The sequence below is a fragment of the Panthera uncia genome (assembly GCF_023721935.1).
Source record: "Panthera uncia isolate 11264 chromosome C1 unlocalized genomic scaffold, Puncia_PCG_1.0 HiC_scaffold_3, whole genome shotgun sequence".
NCBI classification, from domain to species: Eukaryota; Metazoa; Chordata; class Mammalia; order Carnivora; family Felidae; genus Panthera; species Panthera uncia.
Window position 1 is genome coordinate 45732135 of NW_026057584.1, and position 18612 is coordinate 45750746.

The 18612-nt window shown below is 37.4% G+C and overlaps 1 protein-coding gene across 2 annotated transcripts in view; it reads right to left on the reverse strand.

Annotated features, from left to right (window-relative positions):
* The window catches only part of GULP1 (GULP PTB domain containing engulfment adaptor 1), a 269420-nt gene extending 254361 nt beyond the window's left edge, over positions 1–15059 (reverse strand). For both annotated transcript variants that reach the window (XM_049615355.1, XM_049615357.1), the window contains exon 1: positions 14493–15059. The gene's annotated coding sequence lies outside the window, so the exon portion shown is untranslated. The remainder of the gene's footprint in view (positions 1–14492) is intronic.
* Positions 15060–18612: the final 3553 nt, after the last annotated feature.

Genomic DNA, 18612 nt, shown 5'->3' on the forward strand with positions numbered 1-18612 from the left:
GGAGAGGGAGAGAGAGAGGGAGAGGGAGAGAGAGAGACTACTGGACGTCTGTAACAAGATGATTCAGACACATCAAAATGTATTCAAAACAGAAATCATTATTTCCCATCAATAATTCTACTTCTACCTATATTTATTCTACTGAAGAAGATAAATACCCAGGGTGCCCAAACTAGAAATCCTAGAATTGAAGGGAAGCAGAATTTGTGCAACAAAATATGCATTTAGCATAAGGATTACCTTGAGCTGACTACTTTCAAGAAAAAGATGTGGGAGAGATCTAAAAACCAAGCAAAAGTTACTCTTTTGTAAGGGATATTTACATTTATAAGGAAATTCTCCATGCGTAAAAAGGTGTCTCCCTCTCAAAGCAGGAAGAGAAGGATGATAAACCTCTAGAAACTCTTATCAATGGAGAAGACACTGAATTAAATCTGTGTAACAGCCATACCCTTTACTGTGCCTTTCCTGGAAACCTCCCATAAGTGTATACCTACCCTCCCAACATCTTATCAGAAATGGTATTTAAGGTGATGGCTTGGGCCATTTGGGGGAGTTACTCAGTTTTTCTGGATGTTTCCTATGTCTACAGGAGTTATACATGTTGTTAAACTTTTGTTTTTCTCTTGTTACTCTTTTTTTACAGTGGTTGGGGGGAGGAGTCTGGGACAAGAACCTAGAAAGATAGAGGAAAATTATTTTACCCTCCTCCAGAATCAACATTTACACAATCCTCTTGCCTACCTCCCACAATTATTGACAAAATGCACAGATTTCTTTCTCTTAAATAACTCTCTCATAAACTCATTTCTCATTGCCATCACCTTAAACTAGGTTATCATCTTCACTTGCCTAGGCTTACTGGAAGAACTTCTCTTCAAATCTAAAATGCAGCTGATATCTTGTCACCACACTGTTACAATCTTTCAGGGTTTCCAATTATTCTTCAAATGAAGCACAAACTGGGGATTAGAAAGCCCCACCAGATCTGATCTCTGCCTCACCAGCTTCGTCTCCAGCAATTCCAGTCCTTCCTTCTCTTCCACTCAGTTCTCTAACTCTAAGTCTTCTAGTCCTATGGTTGAACCATATATTCACTCTTTGTCTAAGACTTCCTACATGCTTAAAACACCCTCTCTACTGTCACTGCTTCCTACAGAGATGTCTTTCCCTTAACAAAGTTACTCTGTGTGACTCCAAGTGTTCAAGAGAACATTATGATAATACCCAAGCTATATATAAAATACAAGATATCAAAGGTCTAACAGTTTATTTCACACACGAAAATACAAAATAATAAAATCAAATATTAAAATTAGGACAACTTTAAATATGATATTAAGAAATTTAAATAAATTCAAATTTATTTGAAAATAAAACTTAGACTATCTTAAGGGCTGAAATGTTCTTTGAGGTTATCTAGTCTCTCCTCTCAGTGAAGGAAAGTGTTGTCAAATATCTGAGCGAAAAGTATTTGTCATGCTATCAGAAACTATTAATATTAATGATTTTACATCTTAGGCTTTATTTACTCAAACTTTATCATTTTGACAAAACTAGGGAAAAATGAGATTAAGAAAATGTCAGATTTTCTCAATCAATATGTTAACCTTCCAGACAAACCAAAATCAAGCAAAAGCCAAAGCAACAGACACAAGTTAGTCAATGGCTTAATTTTTATGAGTTATCTAACTAACCGAGATAAAAATGAACAAATATCTTGTCACACAGGAGTGCCAAGTTGCATGTCTGAGAGCAGGAGATGAGCAGCTCATTGAGCCACAAAGCAAGGGGGAATCAAGCATTAGCCAGGCGTCTAGGCAGTCAGGTTATTTAAAGGCAATGCACTTTCACTAGTAAAGAGAACTACCAGGCTGGCCTAATCCTCCAGGGTGACTACTGCTAGTCAACTGCACACTCACTCAACCGGTATGGTAGTTAAGATACATTATTTCCCATCCTACTATCTTCCCTGGTCCACTGTTTGCCAGCTGTGAAATCTTAGACAAGTTTCTTGATCATTTTTAAATTATAAAAAATATATAATGCAATGCTTAGGACACAGTAAGCACTCTATAAATGCATTTGTAAAGGAGGAAAAATATCTTTTTCCTCTACCTTTCTAAGCTCTTGACTGAGACTCCTTGTAACAAAAGATAGATTTACAAGAGAAAAACATAAGTTTTGCATGACATGGGCCTTCTTAAGAAAATAAAGACTTGAATAAATGGTTACACCTGACTGTTTTTATGCCAGGTTTGAAGAAGAGTTTTAGTCTTGGAAAGAGAGAAGAAAGATTATGAGCTAAGAATAGTAAACTGTGGGAAACTTAGCAAGATCATTCAGATTCCTCTCTCTGTCCCTTTGCCTTCAGAGATAAGGATGTTCTTTCCTCCTGGGATACAGAGGATAAAATCCTCACTTGAGGACTTTATGACCTGCTTCAGAAGGTCAGAAAGTCCTTCCTTCACATGTTATTTCTCAAATTCCTTCCACTTGAAATATTCAATAATATGTCAAGGTGCCATATTTTGAGGGAGCATTTCCTGAACCCAGTCATATTCTTGTTATCATTTCACTTATTCAAAAAAATTATTTTTGGTGTGAACTCACAGGTATAATAAGTTAAGAAAAGAGTGCAGGTTCCACAAAGACCCCACTTAAGGGAGACAATTTAAGGGCGGGAAAAACTATTCATTTTATGTGATTATTGTACAAGTGGAAGTTGGAATTTGAATGATCTGGATACACAATTTCTTCTTTGTGTTATGTCCGTTGCGAACCAAGTTATATTTTCTACCAAAATTCCCAAAGTAAATAAGTAGAGTCTCTTTATATTCATTTCCATACAAAGAATAATTTATTCACATTCAAAAAGCCACAAGAATGTGGTTCCCTTTTAAGCCAGGAAAAGGTCAGAGGGCACTCCTATTCTGTAAGGGCAAAGGGATGCCACAGGACAATCCCTGAACAAGGGCTTCTATAAGAACAATAATCCTCTGAGAATTGCAGCACTTTCTAGTATCTGGTCTCTCTGACCTAGCTTTGAATGAAGGTCATGATCTCATACAGGAAGCATCTCAAGCATGTTTACTGCATTTTTATGCAAAAAACTAATATGTGCATCTCAATCACAGTAATGTAGGTCTTGTTACTTTGGATATCTCCATCAGTAACTACTATTCTGAGGACTCTTTTGTTTTCCTTTGGTATTCAAACTCCTGTCTATGTTCCTCTCCAATACAATAGCCTCAGTCTTTCTGGAACCAGTGACCTACCTGAAACTCTGCTTTACTGAAAGCTTTCAACAAATGAAACATTTCCACCTCCAGTTTGACCAACTGCTCTTTTTCATCTGCGCTGTATACACAACCTTTAGCTCCGTGTCTCACACCTCCTAATTCCAACTAACCTGCCCGTTGTGACACTTGCTTAATATTCTCTGAGACTATGCAATTATTCCTGCTTTTGCTTGCCTCCACCTCCTACTTAAACCACTGGTTAACAATCATTTCCACTAAGCATTAATACTTCACTCCTGCTTTTGTCTTCTCAGCTTTGGGTAATTAATTCCTACCATCTTTAAAACAAAAAGGCAAAGACTCAGATATATCTCCATACTTTGATACAGCACATTATAAAAGCCAATATGCATAATGTTAAAAAAATCACCAAAAAAACTAATTCAAGAACATGGTGGCAGAAAGTAATTAAATTGCTAATGGTGTCAGTGAACTAGAGTTTTATAAAACTAGTTTCTACTTGAAAGTTTATTATATGCCTGCATTTTTTATACCTCTGTGAATGGATCTGTACTTCACAATTTTCTTTAATTTTACTATCAGTTTTATTTTTTACATTTAAATAGTTACGTTAGTTTTATCACGACTCCAAGCTTTAAATTATTTAGAAGACGCATTGAGATTCCTTCAATGTTTTTTAATGTACTTTTAATATTTCTAATACATTAAAACCCCCAAACAACCAATAAAGTGGTATGTTATAAAATGACTAGGTTATGAGTTTATATTTCAAATTTATTTTGTTAAGTAATGTGTTTCTGAGATATAAGTAGAATTTACTCATCTCAGAATAAATTTACTTAAGATGATCAATCTATTTACTGTATTAAAACATAATAACATTTGGTGATTTAAATAATAAAACATTTTTATAGACTAATAGCACTAATCATATCCAATGTTTACAAAACTCAAGTACCCTATGTTTTCTTTAATAACCTAAATTATTGCTTCTCAAATGTTTATTTCAAATTAAGATAACACTTAACAAATGCCTTAATTACGATACTTTCTCTTTTAAGTAACTGAAAATTCTAGTTCAAATTCATTTCAAAAATTAAAGAACTTCATATCTCATACAATAGTAAACCCAGAAATATGGTGGGTTGATTTATGGACCCAACAATGCCATCAAGCACCTATATTCTTTACTTTTTTTTTTCTTCCTGCTATCATTAATGCATTTGCTTTGCCCTCAAACTAGATCTCCTAGTGGACAAAAGATGATCCCCTGTAGCAATTTCAAACATCTATTTCAGAAAGAAGAAATATCATGAGCTGCCATATACCTTCTCATCCAGTATTCCCCTTGCTAAGCATAAAGAAATTTTTTCTACCCCCTTTCCCTCCAGTCCTGTTATTTCATGTAATTGACTATGACTGGGACAAAGTAAAAAGGTCCTTTCACTAATGAATCACTAGCAAAGTGAACAGAACACTACGATTATTAGCTTAGGCTAATTAAAATTTCATCTTTTTAGGAATGAACTGCCTTCCCCTGAGTCATGTGAGGTAGAGTGCACATCTGAATTAACACCAGAGTTCTATGAGAAAAGCAGAATAAGGAAATTATTTGAGTGGCCAACCAATAGTGTCTGCCACAACAAGGAAGGGAATATGACTCTCAGAAGTAAAAATACGCTCCTTATGAATTAATGTACAGGAAACGGAAAGGAAAATTAACTTCTGGTAAAGGATCACACAAGGCTTGAACTAAGCAGTGTCATTCCAGGGGAATCTGAAGATCCAATAGGGGAGGGACATGAAGAAGTGTCAATGATACTTGATGCTTACCATCAAAGACACAAAGCGGAGCCAAAAACAAACAGACTGAAAGACAGTCCTTTCTCATTGGGATCTTGAAGCTACTGTCGGTTTACAAATACACAATAATTACATTGCACCCATCCCTTGGAATTTTAAGGTGGTCCAAACCTACTAAAATTGGACTGATTTATGAATGTGAAACTCTATGGTAATTATGTCTAATTAATAAGTTTAAAGAGACTACTTTTGTCATGTATTTCAAAAAATAAAACTGAATCATCTATTTCAAATAAGTATCAATGCAAGAAACTGATTTTATAAATGGAGGTATCTCACAGAATTGTCAAGCCAAGCAAAAAGAAAGGGAATATAGTGCAATAAATTACACCATATATGCTTTAATTATAGGTCCTGTTCATGACACAGGAGTTTGCTATACTTGTATATATTCTACATTCTTATTTTCCAAAATTACTGGCACACGTTTACATTTTTCACATGAATAACATACACCATATAACCAAATACATAATGTTAAGTAACTCAGTGGTGCATAGAAAACAGTCATCTCCATATATACATAAATTATTAATTTCTTCCTTAGCATTCACGTGAAACTGCTAATACTAGGGTAGTTAACTGTTACAAAGTAGAGTATACAAAGATCTGTTCAACATATATATTCTCTCTTGTAAAACATACCTATTCTCTCTTAGAACTCAAAGAGTAGTGGAGGAGACAAAACATTTATATATAAAAAATAAACCAGCACCACAAGGCAAAATTCCCAGCTAAATCATAACCATTCCAAATATAGTTAATGCTATAATGTGAAAAAGAGAAATCTGTTTTTTTAAATTTACATGTTCTGAAATGAAATATAAATCCTTCTTTGTTGGACTGTCACTAAGCAAGATAACCAAAAACTGCACACATGCTTCTTCAATATAGCAAACAATCTAGAAAAGAAGCATTATTTATTAGAAATTTACTTTCAAAAGTATTTAGGATATCTCTGTTTAACACATAAAACTGAGTTAAATAACTGTAATTTCTTTTAACCTCATTAAATGACCATAAAACCAATTGCCACCTCTGAAAAACATCAGTACAGATTTCCAGGGGTTCTTCACCTTTTTGTGCCATAAATCCATTTGGCAGTCTAATGAAGTCTATGAATCCCTCTCAAAAAGTGTTTCTAAATACATAAAACAAAATATAAATTACGTAAAAGAAACAGACTTAAAGCACAGTTATTAAAATATAATTTAAGACATAGCTACAGGTCTATATATATACTCACATATGAAAAAATAATCCCTAGAAGCAGATGTAATTATTATTGCAACTTCAAACTAGACATAAACATGAATATATTTCAAAATACATGCAGCCACAGCAATTAGACATGACAATAAATAGTTACAACTTCTGGAAAGCTACAGGTACTATTAAAACTACTGTGTGCGTGCGCTAGGTGTTCATGAGAGTAATGATGTTATTATTTCCTATCCAAGTTCATGGACACCCCAGAGTGTGAAATGGAGTGTGCACTCAACTCCTTGCAACTAATAACACATTAGTTAGATCTGGAGAAATGGGGGAAAAGTTTAAACAAGATACAAGTTTTTTAAGATAATTCATCCAGCTAAAATTCTTAACCTTCCATATATAATTACCAATGATTAAGGTCATCAACATGAAGACAGAAAGGAAAAGCATCTCTACAGTTCCAAAATCCACAAGTTGCTTTGTTAAACCACTTACATGGTTCCATATCTCCTGCCTTTGCCACCTGATCTGTCTTGAATGCCCTGTCCCCCCTTCTTTGCCTGCCAACTCATCTTCATCCTTTGCCCAACAAACTGCTCCACACTGTTTACAGGCACTGCTGCCCCTAATACTGATGGAGAACCCCATCCCTACTACTTCTACTGTAGCACATAATTTATGGAAATAACAAGTTTTATATAGGTCTATTTACTTTAATTTGAGATACATCACTATCACTACTAAAAAAGACAGAACTACAAACAGTTTTTAAAAATGATGTTCAACAAATATTTATTAAATTCAGCTGGATCAGATCAGAATCCCTTTATTTGTCAACTCATAATTTAAACAGTTACATTTTTCAGAATGAGAAGACAGTGGGTAAAAATGTTGCAAATTTTTATGGCTTACTTAAAAGAAAATCAGTATCTCACTGAATAAGGAAGTCCCAAAGAAACATTTATTATATCAAGTCACAAAACACTGTTCTTTAAAGCCTCCTCTGTGCCACTCTAGGAGATTTCCTTTTTCCAAATTGATCATAAATTTCCTAGTCTACTTAATTTACTCAATGAAGCCTATGATAATTCAGCTGTTATAAATTTAGTAGTGGTTCTTCCTTTAAAAAGGATTAAAGACAATATTGGCAATACAATAGTACTTACTAGTTTGGTATTAAGAATTTTAAAGGCCTTTTTCCTACACACCAGTCACAATGATGCATTAAAACAGAACAACTGACAAAATTTCAAAACAGTATCTACTCTTATAAAGAAATGCTACTTGGTAGATTTGAAATATCAATAGACTTTTACCATTTCAGATGTCATTAGATAATTTCAAATACAATTCATTTACTAAAATGTGACTCCTTAACAATTCTCTCAAACTGTGTTTTGCTAGACTTCACTGCAAAAGCAGCATCTTCTGAGTAATTATAATCAATTACTAAATGCAGCATTGAGATAAATCACTTTGAAATTAATTCAGTTATACAACTGGTCTTCACAATAAGCCAAATTTTGTATTTATTGCTACCAGCAATGATCAGCATTTACGTTGGAAGCATGTTTATGACTATAATAGTGCACATCCTCAAGGAGGTATTAGGAAAGTTCCACCATCAACCAAAATTCTCTTTTTACTAGGGAATTCCTTAAAAGCAAACAAAAACCTAAATAGATTACAGAGAATAACATGCATGTTGACCTTTAAAAACACATCTTCTTAAATAAAACTCTTTTCAGTACTTACCAAACTATGTTTTAACTCAGGTGGAAATCTGAGTAAATTAACCTATTTGCTATTAAATTTTTACTTTAAAACATAGCACTTTCTCGATGGCTGTAAACAGCTATGAGAGAAATCGAGAGGGTAAAAATCAAGTTCATCCTCTTACATCAACTTTTAGTTACTTCAAATTTGGAGATCTGCTACTACAGCACAGACATTTGTTTGCTTTTTAGCTAAAATGCTGTCTAAGATCAATATTACCTCATTTACAAACCAGGTGAGAAAGAAAGCTAGTTACCTTTTCATGAAATATTATGTAACTATTTGACAATGTTACACAGCCAAATCTGTAATGATTCCATTAGTATTATCATACTCTGTAGTTTCTTCTATCAAACCTCTCAAAACAAGCTGGTTTTGGTCATTTAAATAACTATCATCATTTTCTACAGAAGAGTGAGCTAAAAACTGCACCCAGTCATTCAATCTTCTCTGTTGGTAGCTCTGGCAAAGTTTATTAAGTGCGCTGAAATTCTTAGAGTACTTGTGGTTGAACTTTCAGGAAACAAGTTAACTGTAACATCCGATAATCCTAAGGAAAAGCTATACAATACCTGGAAAACACTGCATGTACACACAATTCTCACTTCAAAATACCTTACAAATTTACCAGCAGAAGCTACCTTTCAAGCAGTGAAATTACCTTCTTCTATTAGTTAACTACACATTTGCCTGCACTCTACTTAAGAAAAGTAGAAAAGGCCTCCATGATTATGTCACCAACAGAGCCATTAACCAAGACTGTGGGTAGCATATCTTTCCTACTATTATTCTCTACCTTTACAGGTATAAAAAAAAAGCCTGAAAACTCCTTTAGAATTCAAAAAAAAAAAAAAAAAAAAGAAATTCAAGAATCTCTAGCAACAGTTATCTAAAAAAGATCTTAAATTAATGGTTAAAATTGGCCTAGAAATATCAATTAATTGAAGTTATTTTTCCCTATAAAGATATACCTAGCACGAATAGAGAAACACCAAAAAATATATATCATAATCACATGTACATATAAATACATTTATAAAGATATATCTAATATATACACAGAGAAAGAGAGAGAGAGGCATTAGTCACCTAAGCCTTGGAAATTTCTAGTATATATTCTGAACCTCTTCTTCAGAACAATATGTAAATATATTTATATAATGTCAATAGCAAACATGAAATAAAAGCAGCTATTACTATCTAGATATCTCCCTTAGATGTATCCAGGAAAATATACACAGTGTTTTTCAAAACTTTTTTTAAAAGTCCTATTACTCATTACAATCACAAGTGTTACATAAATTAAATCACTTATTCATACTATGTGATCTGCTTTTTCAACACTATCCTTAAGTACACAATATTGAAAGATGAAGCTAATTCCAAATTTATAACTATGCCATTTCAATGAAAGCAGAAAATTGGCATTTATTCCCTTGTACAATATTTGTGCCAATTAACTGTCTCCTGGTGAAAAATAATCACACACTATAACTATCATTAGAGTGGCTGAAAATATTTTCTAAGTATAAAACAAACACAGAACTAGCAAATAGCAACCTAAAAATAGTATAAGCACTGTCTTCTAAGACTAACTCTGGAACAATAACTTTTAGCCATCATCTTTAAAATAAAGGCCTGATTTTAACTTCATATCTCCATTGTTTGAAAGCAAAGAGATTTCTCTGCTCAAAATTTATACCATTTTTCTTCTCCTAGTTTGAATATATTTAAGCTCCCACAGGAGCAAATTTAAGTTTCTTGATCTCTAAATGTGTTAAGGCAAGCACTATTAGATCCCCCAGTCTCTGATCTGTTTTATGCACCAGGGCTCAGGCAACCATGCGGTTGACTCCTGTAGTAACTACTTTTGAATTTATTATTATATTCAAATAAAATAGCTTTTTTTGTCACTTAGAGGTTTTAGAAAACAAGTTGCAATTTTACAGAATGAATCACAAAAAAATTATCTGCAAAGTGAAACTTAAATAAAAATTATCTAATATTGAGCAATGGAGACTAAAGATTTTCAAGATTTTTAATTTAAAATCAAAAGCAAGGGGCACCTGAGTGGCTCAGTCAGTTAAGCATCCGATTCTTAGTGTCAGCTCAGGTTATGATCTCATGGTTCCTGAGTTTGAGCCCCACGTGGGCTCTGCATGGACAGCACAGAGCCTGCTTGGGACTCTAACCTCCCTCTCTCTCTCCCTCCCCCACTTGCTCTCTGTCTCTCTCTCTCAAAATAAATAAAAATAAATTTTTAAAAAAGTATTAAAATCAGGGCACCTGGGTGGCTCACTCAGTTAAGCGTTCAACTTTGGCTCAGGTCATGATCTCACGGTTCATGGGTTCCAGCCCCGCCTGGGGCTCTGTGCTATCAACTCAGAGCCTGGAGCCTGCTTTGGATTATGTGTCTCCCCCTCTCTCTGCCCCTCCCCTGCTTACACTCTGTCTCTCTCTCTCTCAAAAATAAATAAAGGTTAAAAAAATTTTTTTGAAGTATTAAAATCAATAGCAAAACTGGATATTTTATATTAAAATTAACCCTGATATATCCTTGAATGTTCACTTGTTCTTTGATTATTCAAAAAAGGTGCCTATTTTGTTAATACAACCATAAATTCAACTATTATCATCCATACACTCCTACTTTTTATATATTCATTATTAATAAAATAAGGTCTAAAAATAAGTTATTATTAAGTATTTTACCAAAGATTTTATTATTTCAGCAATTTATCCAGACTTATTTTCTTTCTCTAATATATTGACCTGTTCACCTGAAAAATAAACATTCATGAATATAATACAGTACATTAAGCTATTAAAAATAGCTTTTTTTTTTTTTTTTTTTTTTTTTTTTGCTAATTGACATGTCTAAAAATGAAATATTTCAAAATTACCATGTGTGGAACAAGTTCCTATATTATTGATATCAATATAGACAACAAATTTTATCTTGGTAAAATTCTGGTGAAAAGTAAAATAACACAAAGAAAATCACAGTGCTATAATGTTCAGTGCTAGGATTTGAATCCAAGCCTTCTGTTTCCCTGGACATAAAAAAAATATGCAATAAGTATTGGTTGAATCAATTAATGAAAGTCTCTTAAATCTACCCTCTAAACTCAAAAGGAAACTGTTGTGGCCTTTGGGAAAAGAAAGTTTATTTGTACACCATAAATGTAATTTTAGTCCCTCAAGTGTTATTTCCGAGAAGGGAGCCAAATTCTGCAAATATATTTGGTAACTTCTCATAAAGGCAAAATTGAGCTGGGCTTAAAAAATAACTGGTCCTGAGTGTAAATATAAACCAAAAGAAAAGTAAATTAATTTGCTGATTATATTTTTCTGAGAGAATGACTCAGCTTTAACCATAACAAAATCTCACCCATTATTCTCAAAGATTAAAATCTGATTAAACTAAAACTACAATTAAAATGCAAAAGTAGTAATTTTATAAATTAAATGCAGATATGTCACTATAACATGTGTATACTAGATATAAATCTCAATTTATATCTAGTAAATTTATACTCCTATAATCTCAATTGAATCAACTGAGTCAGAAACTCTATGACCTTTATATTTTTAAAAATCTATTAACATAATTTCATCTCTTTAATGCTCACAGTAAACTTGTTATTATGTAAAGAAAAGTTTCTTTACTTTGCAAGTGGAAAAACTGAAATCATAGGGAAAACATTTTGCCAAGTGTGATTCATAAAGTCAATCTCAAAAGGCAGGCCGATATTCACAATCTCAAACTCACCAATCCAGTGGAAATATAATACATATTAGTGTTTATACCATTTAACCCCCAAACACAACAGTAAACCAAATTCCCTGGGAAGGAAGGAAGGAAGGAAGGAAGGAAGGAAGGAAGGAAGGAAAGAAGGAAGGAAAGGAGGAAAGGAGGGAGGGAGGGAGGGAGGGTAAGAGGGAAAGAGGAAGGGAGGGCAGGAGGGAGGGAGGAATGAAGAGGAAACAAATTTTACACATAAAAAAAGCATCTGAATTGTAGATAAGGTTCTGAGTTCCTGGCTAATCTGGAACTTGGAAGCAGCAGGGCCTTGAGAATTGGGCAAATGCTTTGTGAAACAGTGAGATCACCCCAACTTCTCCTCCAGGAAAAAGGGCAAGATCTATTTATGGGGGTTACTGTTGACAAACACAAGGAAGACACGTTAAACATGTTTTCCACTTTAACTCCATGACCCAAATCTGTGCCCTTTGAGAGTATGTAATTGAATTATTCAATTTAGGTGGAAAGCCATCTGCTCAAAGCCCAAGTCTTTGGTTCTTACTCTCCATGAAAACAAAGAAAGTCAAGGTCAAGGGACTGAAGTTGCAGCAAGCCTAGTCCAAGTTGAGGAGACAAATGGCAACAAAATATGAACACTAACAAAGTATAACCAGCACAGGCAGCATCAGGCTCCCAGCAATTACACTGCAACACTGATAAGGGTCAGACTTCCCTCCTCCAGCACTTCTACCCCTCTCCTCTGACACAACCGACTGCACTGTGCTTAGTTTATTTTTTTTTGCCAAGAAGACTGATCTTAGTCACCTAAAAAATCTCATTGCAAAAGAAACCCCTTGTTTAAACCCAAGTACCCACCAGCTCCTTTCCAATTATCCCTTGCAAGTTCCCCAGTCTCTTTCATGCCTGGCTACTGAGCCCAGTCTGGTTTGGCTGCTGGCCAGGGTCCTCTCTTCTTTCCTTGTCAGTCGTAAAAACTTGGAAAACACTCCTGGACAGCTCAAGGAGACCTTTTAATTATGCAATGGGGCAGTACCTTAGCCTGTCTGCTGCTTCCAGCAAGGCTTGGAGTCGCCAGCGACTGCACTCTCCCAATTGGTGGGTTTTCTAGCAAGGCTACTTGTTTATGTGGGGGAAGGAGGGAAAGACTGGCAGAGAAAGGGGGCGATTTGCACATCTGAAAATATTCCAACTCCTCTCAGACTTTCCTACCTCCTAACACTCGCTCTCCTTTACTGTACAGTCTCCTTTACTGCCCTCCTTTAGCACTGTATCACCCATTTGGTATCACAGACACAAAAATCATCAATATTGTGGTCTCCTACCAGTCTTCGAAATGAACAAGAGAAACCATAACTAGAACACTCGCCAGAAACTTTTACTCTTGTGTTGATGCAACATTCTTTTTAAAGCAAGTCCAAAAATGAACTTAATTAAACACTTCCTAATTGATTGCCTTATACTTCGTCAAACTTGAAGACTGAAATAGAACATGTCAATGTCTGCCTGCACGTGAAAGTAAGGCGGGCTCAACTGAGAAAAACTGCTAGGATCCAGGAAGGGGTACCTAGACTGACGTCCTGCACCCACTAGGGTTTGCCCAACGTCCTAAGTGGACTCGCCAAGTCCAACACCAGCTACGCTTTCCTTACTCTACCCTGGCACGCTAGTTCCAGCTGCAGCGTCCGGCTTCCTGTTCAAGTCCCATTCAACATCGTAAACACATTCCAAGAAAACCAGCCTGCCCAGAGTTCCCTCCCGCACACAGGGAAGTCGGCGCGGTGCCCTAGGAGCCACAGGGAAGATCCGATCGCGCCGGGTACTGATCCGCGTAGTGAGCCAGCCCACGAGGAGGTGGAACCGGGCGAGCGAGCTTGAGCCCAGGGTCTCATCACCACGCCGCCCCGTGCTCCCCTCGTAACGTAGCGTCCGCCGCAAGGAACCACTTGACCCACCCAGCCAAAGGTTAACCGTGTGGGCGCCGCCCCTGAGTTTGGGCCCTCCCAGTCCTGGCTTTCAGGAATCCTGAGCCCGGCCTAGGAGCTTCGCGCCTCCCCGCCCCCATGCTCACGCTCTCTCCAGGAGCCAACAAAAGGGACGTCACGCTGCAAGAAGTTTCGCTCCTGGGTCGCCTCGCTGTGCCCCGGCGATGACTTGCCGGCTCAGCCCCGTCGGGTCCGTGCTCCCTCAGCCGTGCTGAGCCACCGGCGCCCCGCCGCCCGCCGCCAGCTCCCGCCCACCGGCCCTGGCCACCCCAAAGTTACCACAAAGGGCTAGAGGAGGATCCAGGAGCCGCGAGCCCGCCGCGTCCCCGACCTCCTTAGGCTCCTCGTCATCCCTCAAGCGCTGCAATGGCAGTCGTCAACAGGTCTTCGCCTCCTTTCGGGCTGGGAGACTCCCTGCGCCTTTCACTGCCCTAATTTTTGCAACCTGCCCGGCGGCGGCAGCGGCGACGCACAGCCCCGCGCCCTCCTCCCCAGGCACCCGCGGCCGGCGCTGACCACCGCCCGCCTCCTCCCCGGGATGTCAGTGTGGAAGAGACTGCACGCTACCTGACGGGAGGCTGGGCTTGCAGCGGGGAAGACCCCACACAAATCGCTGTCTCCCCATACCTTACGGACTGATGCGGTCGGATCAGGCTTCGGGCAGGGGCGTGGAGCGCTGCCGCGTCCTCGCCGCCGAGCGATCTCCGCTCCGACACGGCCGGGGCGCCGTTTCTGCGGCCGAGAGGGAAAGTTTCTCGACGTCGAGACAGCGCTGGACTCGGGACCCTCCGGCCCCGGTGCCCTCCCTCTTCGCGCTCTCTGCCCCCTCCCTCCTCTTCCCAACCCGCTGAAGCTAAAACTGGCGGCGGCTGGGGCTCGAGGCTCGGGACTCCGGGTCGCTCCCGGCTGGGAACGCGGGGCTCCCCCTCTCGGCCAGAAGGAAACTCTCAGACTCCGGCTGGCGCACTTCTGGCGGTCTCCTTGGACACTTCCAAACGGGACGCCTGTGTTCGAGCTCTCAGACTTGCTTCAGTCTCTGATGGTCGTTTCCCCCGGGCCCACTGGGCTGTCTGGCGTTTGCAGGCGGGACCAAAGGAAGAGAATGAAATGTGAGGGAAACGCCACTGTGGCAGGAGAGGCCTCACCTTACCCTGTGCGGAGCCGGGACAGAAGCAAAAACACAGGTCTCTCCCCCTCCCCCATTCTCGTGCCCCCCTTCCGCTCCCCCCCGCCAAGTTTCCTTTTGAACCTCCTCCCTAAAGCACTAGAGCGAGACTGTGTTTCCTAACCCAGGTGTTTTAAAAGACACCTCTGCGGCTTCATAAGACAGAAAGTGTCACACACACACACACACACACACACACACACACGAATGCGAGTATAACATGCTTTCTTTACAACACTTAATCAACAAATCATTGACACAGTTGTTGCTACTGTCCTGATGGTGCCTGCACATTTTTCATTTTTCCTAATTTTTTTTTAACTCAGACTGAATCTCTGCACTTTATTTTTGCCTTATAAAACATTACCCACCAGATTATGTTCATTTGCTCCATTCTTATGTTCACAAAGAATTCAGAAGTAGCATATGGGGTATGAGGGAAAACACGACAAACCATTCTTACTGACCCTGGTAAACCTCTGTGCTGGAGGAAGGATATAAGGAGGAGTATCCTCATATAAGCAATGCTTAAAGGATGTGAGGACTTTAACATTTTTTGAGACGCTGCTTAGAATTTAGTTTACTAGATTTTTGTCTGAATGTGAAAATAGATAAAGGGGGAAAATCGTTTCGTAAGGCTAGCAAATATAATGTGTTACAGTGGAATCCAGGGCTTAGAATCAGACAAACCAGATTCCTTTTCAGACTCTATACTTACACATTCTGTGCCCTAGGACACTCAACACAATTACAACTGCCAAAAGGAATTATATAATCAAACTCAAAGAGTCACGGTCACATTTACAGGAGTTAAAATAGAGTAGTGTCAGGCACAGGGAAGACACTCAATAAATATTTGGTTCTTACATCCCACTCACTATATTTGACTATAATTAGGAAAATATGGTACTGGAAATTTCCCCCAAAGACCTTGTTAACTGAATCAACTTTCTTCTCCCTGACGCTTTTTCCATTAAAAAAGATACAGCTCATCATTTTTGAAATGTAAACTAAATTTAGGGATCACCTAGCTCTTGCCATATGCTCTTATTTTAAATACAAGATAACTAAAGTCAAAGAATCTTAAGTGACTTACCCCAAATCTCATGGTTAGGAAGTGCTAAAGCTGGGACCAGAAATCATGCCTCTTCATACTTGGGTCAGGGTCCGCTTGGAACTGTTTTCCCTTTTATCGCAACAGTCAAGCACAGAGTAAAAGAAGCATATTAAACACATTAATCTGAGGACAATGCTAATTGCTTTTTCTGTAAATAACCTTAAACAATGACTTTAAATTGTTTATAGATCATTGTAAACACTTAAATTTACAACCACTATAAAAAATAATTATGAAAATAAATCAAATCCTAGCCCATTACTTAGAAATAAGGAGGTTGACTATACACCCAAATCCATGCTTATATCATGTAATTATAAGATCTTTTCTGGTAACACATTATTATAAAACTCCAATTAGGAAAGTCTAGATTCCCAAGAATACATCAACAAACCACTAGAATCTGCTAACCCTACATTGAGAAACACTAGATTAGCCTTCAATACGTTAGAGATTCACTTGAACAAGTGCAGGGCATAAGAACAAATCAGGCTGCAGAAATCAAACATTGTAAGTGCCATCCTATGAATTAATGGAAAATCCCATATGTACTTATCATTTGCCTCTGATGGCTTTAAAGAGAGGTTCTTCCAAACCTTTTCTCACTTTATTCAATGTTGAAACTCATGTGGACTTTTACACAACTCCCAGGCTCTCAAAGACTATCATTCTTCTAAGGAGGGGTTCTCTACTACTCCAGCTTCTCCCTGAATTAGCCACTAAAATAATTTAGCCACTAAAATAATTTGAAGACATTCTGTAGCCTTCTCTATGCTCCCTTTCCATAAGACTTGGAAGTTGCCAAATAAATAAATAAATAAAAGAGAGAGAGAAAATTAAAATTATAAAGTGCATTCATCATGGAGGGATGAATGAGGATACATGAATCCCCATAACGGTCTTTTTCCATTGCATGCAGTGCTAAAAATTACTCATTTTTAATATTTTTTATATTTTCTCCCAATGTTTAAATTCTCCAAGCTTGCTATTGCTTTGTAATTTTTGTAACCTGATTTTTGATATGAACTGTTCTTTGAAATGGCTTAGAGGTATAAGAATTGCAAGACTGTCAGAACCAAGTTTTCAAAACCACTACAACCAAACAGAACAAGATTTTAAATGAGATCTACAGCATGCCCCAGGAACGAAAGAAGAGCAATGCCAGTAAGGGCTGCAGAGGCCCTGGCAGGGCACGACCATTACAATATGCCTAATTCTACCCATTGCAAACACTCAGATTTCCATTTGAACATTCTTCACATTCATCACTGTGCATAGAGACTCAGCACCTTTCCAGTATTTTTAAAATTAGTTTTCTGGCTCAAGCCAGTTTGAAGTTTCTCTTACTTGAAAACAGAACCTTGACTAGGACAAGAAACTGCCTGTTATTTATGTTGAGAATAACAATTTTATTGTTATTACAAAAACACACAAAAACATGCTGGTTATTTAGCTCTATTTACTACAAACTCATCATTTAAAGTATTTCACATTTTTTGAAAAAGGAAATAAAAACCAAGACAGAATTTAAAATCTCAGTTGTGTGAATTGAAAAGGAAGCATATTTCTTTTTGTTATGTGAAACAGTGGCCAAATTTTATACACTGAGTTCCTAGGGGATCTGGGTTCCAAAGTTAATGTGTTACATTTACTTTCTAATTTCCATCATTTTATCCCTTATTCCTTCTGTTTTTGTCTTCCTAATTAAGAATATGAAACCCCTTGGGAAAAAAAAAAAAGAATGAACAGAGCCAATACAAAAAAGGAACAAATATCACCTGCATTTCCACCACCAAGAGTACCCATTGCTAACATTTGCTCTATACCTTCCAGGGATTATTAAGGTCCCTGAGAGACTCTCCAATAAATAACATCCCTTCTCCATGCCTGGACTGGGAATAAATTGAGAAATAAAACAAAAGTTTAAAACAGAAGCTAAAATATTGCCTGTATAATTGACAGAAACCTGGTTTGAAAATGAACAATCAAAATAGCAGTTGCAGTCACATGGTTCCTGGTCTCCCTACCTAGGAAGAGACAACATCTTTGAAAAGGGAGTTAAATTCTGTTTCCTAAGACCTATGAGAAAGAGAGACAGAGACAGAGAGAGAAGAGTGTAGCTGAACCCTGAATGCCCAGTAATTCTTCCCAAGTTTATTCTTAAATGTATTTATCAAATAACGTTGTAATACTTCTCCAAGAACAAATGAGAAAAGACCCAGAAAAAATATTTTAACAGGAAATACAGAAGTCCAGAACAGGCATTAATTACCCAGTACCTACAGCCACTTATTTTCCTTTTCTCACAAGGAGTAAATTGTACATACTTACTAAGAGTAACAATATAACAGTACATCATAGGCTTGTCCCCTACCGGTGTTTATTAATAATGTTTTTTCTATTATAAGCAAACTATGGCCATCCGGACATTATATTTATGTTAGACTCAGGTTATGAATATTTGG